Raw genomic sequence first — 6,000 nt, 5'->3', positions numbered from 1 at the left:
GAGCCATAGTGAGCAGATGAAGAAAGGCAAATTTAGGTTTGCTAAAAGGAAAAAAAAAATCCTAACAATGAGAGCTATCCAAAAGTAAAACCAGCTTCCTTGAGAGGTAATGAGTTCTCCTTCATTAGAGGCCTTCAAATGGAGGTTGGATGACCACTTATCAAAGATATTACAGAGGGAATACCTAATTGGGTATAGGTTAGACTGTCAATCAGCCTTCAACTCTGAGGTTCTGTGGCTCATTAACTTACATAATGGGAAGTCACTAGAGGTTTTTGAGCAGTGGACTGATATGTTACAAATTGTGCATTAGGAAGATTACTCTGGCAGGGATATGAAAGATGGATTTGAATAGGAAGAGGCTAGAGGCAAAGAGATGCTTTAGGAGACTGCTATGATAGTCCAGACTGGAGATGAAGGGATTAACTAAGATGGTGGCAGTAGTAGGAAGGAAGATGGGAAGGAAGAAATAGATGAAAAAGGTATAATTAACAGGACTTAGGAATTAAATACATATGAGGTAGGAGATGTACTAGAGCGATCTTGTCGTGAGTTCCGAGAGCTTACTACTTTCCTCCGCCATCTTGGCTCTGCCCCAGAAATTCCCAGATGTACTAGAAATGGAGGACTCAAAAATGACTTCAAAGGTTTGAACTTGGATGAATAGGAGAATGATGGCATCATTCATAGAAACCAAGACATTAGGAGTTGGGGCATGTTTGAATAGGTAACATAGAGTTTGATTTTAGACATTTTGAGTTTGAGGTATTGGAGGGACTCCCAGGCAGAAATGACCTAGTGACAGTGACAGGCAGGACTGAAATCTGAAGAAAAAGTTGAGACTGGAAACAGACTTCTGAGAGTCATCTGCATGGAGATCATATAGTCCTCCTCAGATCGACCTACAATTACTGTCATCCTCCAAATTTGACTAGTACCAAGGACAGGGTTTGGTTTTGCTACTGAACACCCCTACTCCCTTTTGTCTGAAGCTCATACCATTCTAACAACAGAATTGAGAAATGAAATCAGGTAACTTACCAGCTGTATTGTGGTACTCCTGGAAAAGAGAAAAAATATATTTAATTATTTAAAAATTTTGCAAAACCATTTTACTTTTTATTTAAAGAAGAAAATAGAACCGTACCATGCTGTAATAAATGGCCATCCAATTAAACCTACATTTTAATGTATATACCCCCTTAATTTACTATATAGATAATGTGAGATTTTCTCCAACCCTTAGATATCAGTGATTTAACTGTGATAGTAATCAGTATAAGAGACTACAAATAGTGATTTACTCATGTTTCAGTTTTCTCTAGTCTTTTGGGTTAGGATATTGTGTAACTTGTTCTCAATATGCTCTGAGAATTCTTTAGTGGCTTAAACGAATGCAGTAAGTAGGAAAGAAATTGTGTAACATGTTCCTTGACCACCACCTTTCCATTGTGGAACCAGGGTACTAAAATAGTATCTCCTAAACTGAAGTAACCAATCAGCATTCAATATGTCATGCAGTAGACTTCTGCAAAAAGCTCTGAGAAGAACCCCAAATTGGCTGACTGCCAGGTACTTGTTTGACCCTGCTACCATCACAAAAGACCATGTCCATGACTTGATCATGGTGACCATGTTAGAATATTTCATTTCTGTACCATTTGCATTATGCTATGGGAGGAGTTGGTCTAAAATTAGTAGGGTATAAATACTTCACAGCCCTGCCAAGGGTATAAGAGCAGCCAAATGACACTACTCAGGGTCTTTTAGGTCCTACCCCTGACTGACCAGCTTTATTGTGAGACTGGTATCTTCTCTCAATAAACCTACTTTCTATGGCTTGGAGACTTCACTGTTTCTTTTCTTCATCAGACTTGGAAATGTTTGCAACAATATGAGCATGTGCACATGAAAATTATATATTTCTCCATCTGTTATAGGTTTTCTTAAGATTAAATATATTACAACTAGTTATAATAGTGAGGTAAAATTTAGCCCAATATGACTAAGAGTAATGAGATTGAGCTGCATTCTGGATATGTTATAGGTGATAAAGTTTTCCCAACAGGGAGCCCTGGTTACTCAAAAGTAATGTGAAAGCTGTGATTACTCAAAAGAGATTGTCCAAACACTCTATATAGGAAAAACCATATGGATGAAAGACCTCTATTGTCCAGATCATGACTGTGACAAGTGATTGGAAGGCCATTCCATTGAATCACAGATCTCAGATAGAAGAGACCTAAGAAGTCATCAAAATCAACATAAATGTGAATAGACAGAATGTCAGCTTCTTAAGGTCAAGGACTGTTTTATTTTGTTTGTTTTGTTTTCTGGTCTTTTTGGTTTATCTTTCTGACTCAAGTCTCCACCCTACTCTAGTCTTCCTTCCATTCAACTGTCTAACTGATCTTCCTAATGCACAGGTCTGACCATGTCACCCCCTTTCCTATTAAATAAACTCCTATGACTCCCTATTACCTTTAGAATCAAATATAAAATCTTATGCTTGGATTTTAAAGCTCTTTATAGTCTAACAATAAGTCATCCAGACTTTCTTTATCCCACGAATTGCTCTAATTTTTAGCAACTCTAAATTTGCTTCTTTACAATTTCCACTTATTATTACTGGTCCTGCGGTGCCAAACAGAACAAACCTAAATTATTTTCTTTATGATGGCCTCTCAAAGACTCGAAGATAGCTATCATGCCCCCATCCCCCACTTCTCTTTTCCCTAAATGAAGCATCTTCAGTTCTTTCAACAAGTCACCTAGTTGTTTGCTAACCATCTTAAGTTCCAGGGTATTCCCAAAAATATTAAGTCAAGCTCACTCACCTACAGTTTGGAGAATCCATTCTTGTTCCTTTTTTTGGAAACTAGGATGGCAGTTTCTCTTCTCCAGTCCTGTGGTAGCTCTTCCTGTTCTCCACAATCTTTCAAACATACCTTGAGTTGGTTCAACAATAAAATTCACAAGTTCTTCTAGTAACTGAACATATAATTTTTCTGGGCCAAGAGTAGAACTTTGAATTTATTACTATCAGGTTTCATCTTGTTAGTTTCAACATATCATTTTACCATATGGAGATTTTTTTAATATTCTACCCCTGTATCCATATTTCTCTCCCTCTCTCTACTTACCCTCCCTCTCCTCCAGGTATTCTGATTTAGTTTTTTTCTAACATGACTCTAAAAGCAAGGATAATCTATAATTATTTTCTTATTGTCATAAAACTTGGAATCGCTCCCAAATTAAATTTTGAATTCTATGAGCAAATCTTGTCTCTCTTAATAATTTTATTTCCACTTCTTGTTTCTTTTATTTCCTTATCTGAATCCCAGAGTTCACCAGTCCCACATCAACTCCATTATAAATGTAGCAGCACATTTTCATTTGGGGAAACTGTAAAATTATGCAAATATTCCTTCAAAAACGCAGGGGAATAAACCAAATGACTTGCCTAAACCCAGCTAAAACCTAGGATTATGGTTCTAGTTCCAGAGCTAAAGTTCCATGAGCTGCCAGATTGATTATCACTTGCTGAAAGACAACCTGCCATAGTGGCGAAAGCACTGCATGTACTGTTAGCTATGTTTCAGTCCTAGGTTCTACAACTTTCTAGCTTTGTGATGAGATACTAGGCAAGTCATCTAATAAGCTACAAATCCCATCTTTAAAACAAGGAAAATAATATTGATAATTCCTACCTTAGAAAACTTTTAAATTATATTCTATAAATTGAAGTTATTAGTGTCACTATATTAGCAACAGGAATTACTTAACTCCTACAACCCTGTAGTAGAAAAAATGAAGGTATCAGCAAAAAAGCCAAATATTACCTTCAACTCATGATTATCTGCACAAGGATTATCCATGGGGAAAAATAAATTCCATAACTCATATTCATAAACTGTTTCCCAAGTCCCTGTTTTCTGGGCTTAGAAAATATCAATTTGTTTTAGTTTTAACAGTATAGCATTAAAAAGGTAAATCTGTGACACACTGACCACCATGCATGTCAAAATCAAATAAGAATCATTTTTTAATTATAAATTATTTGGATAAATTAGTGAGGTTGAGAATTGACATGTCATAATAATAAGCATTTTCCCTCAAATTTCCCAAATAGTCTGAGCATGAAATTGAGCACTGTTAGATCACTGAAGAGAAACAATTAAGAATCACAGGTTGTTTCTGCAGTCCATACATGTAACAGTACACACAACCCTCATTTATTCTTTGAGAGTATGAAATTAAATCCTTCTACAATGTCTATTATAGGATGCAATAAAAACTGTGGGATCTTTGTCATTGAACTATTACAAAGTAACAATTGAACCAGTGAAAGAAGATTTCAAATTCATAGAGCATCCCCTACCAACATACAAGAATTTTACAGTAGGTCAAACCTAATACTTTTTGACGGTTACGTTTTGAAAGACAGAAATTCGATTACAGAAATTTCTGGCCTAATTTATCACTGCCATTCTCTTCTTTCCAGAAGATGATAAGAAATGACATCAAAGCGAAGCCACACTTTGATCATAAGCACTGTACTAAATCCTGTGCATTCCAAACTACCAGCAGGAAAAGCAGTGGCAGTGACCAAGGCCTAGGAAATCCTGACCTAGTAACTTGTAGCAAAATTAGACAAAACAATTAAAGAAAGTTTGCCTGTTATAACTAAGCAGTAACCAAATATACAATAAAATCTTTAGCTTACTTATATGTAGTATTTCTGCCAAAGGCAAGTAAACTCTTCTGTCTATAAACTTTTCCCTCTCATTATTCTTCTAATATTCTCCTTTTTTCACAGTTGTGTTCATGTCTTCTAACCCCTACTGGCCTTTAAGTGCCATTCAATTTTTTAAAATTCAATAAACATTTATTTAGTGCCTACTAATGAAGACATTATACTGAAGGCAGGGACTTTGTTTTTAATCATCCAGCACCCCTAGAACAGTCTTACACATAGTAAACACCCAATAAATCTTTGTTAAATAAACTTAGTGATGCCAAATAAAAGTAAGAATTAGCTAGATCTTCTTTAATGAATCAATAAGAATGAGTTATCGTGAAATGATAGAAATAGAAGTTCCATTTAAAATCACCACAGAGGGGCAGCTAGGTGGCGCAGTGGATAGAGCACTGGCCCTGGATTCAGGAGGACCTGAGTTCAAATCCAGCCTCAAACACTTAACACTTACTAACTGTGTGACCCTGGGCAAGTCACTTAACCCCAATTGCCTTACACACACGCAAAAAAAAAAAAAAAAAAACATAAAATCACCACAGAGGGCAGCTAGATGGCACAGTGGATAAAGCACCAGGCCCTGGATTCAGGAGGACCTGAGTTCAAATCTGACCTCAGACATTTGACACTTTCTAGCTGTGTGACCCTGGACAAGTCACTTAACCCTCATTGCCCCACAAAAATAAAGAAATAGAAATAAAGTAAAATAAAATCACCACAAAATGAAATTGATCTAGAAGAATAAAAGGTCAAGAATATCAAGGGAATGAGAGAAAAAAATATGAAGGAAGGTGGCCTAGCAGTGCCAGATTTAAAACTATATCACAAAGCAGTAATCTTCCAAACTATTTGGTACTGACTAAGAAATAGAACAGTGGATCAGTGAAATAGATTAGGTATACAATACAACAGGAGTAAATGATGAAAGTAACCTAGTGTTTGATAAACCCAAAGGTTCAAACCTTCAGGACAAGAACTCACTATTTAACAAAAACTGCTGAAAAAACTGAAAAGCAGTGTGGCAGAAACTAGACATAGATCAACATTCACACCATATACCAAGATAAGATCAAAATGGATATATGACATAGCATAAAGGGCAATATCACAAGCAACTTAAAGGAGCATGGAAAAAATTAACTCTCTGATCTACAGATAAGGGAAAAGTTTATGACCAAACAAGAGATAGAGAAGATCATAGGAGATAAAATAAATCATATTAATTACGTGAAATTAAAAGGCTT

Source organism: Dromiciops gliroides, chromosome 2, assembly GCF_019393635.1.
Source record: "Dromiciops gliroides isolate mDroGli1 chromosome 2, mDroGli1.pri, whole genome shotgun sequence".
NCBI lineage: Eukaryota > Metazoa > Chordata > Mammalia > Microbiotheria > Microbiotheriidae > Dromiciops > Dromiciops gliroides.
The sequence above is the reverse complement of the archived record's forward strand: the minus strand, read 5'-3'. Positions refer to the sequence as shown.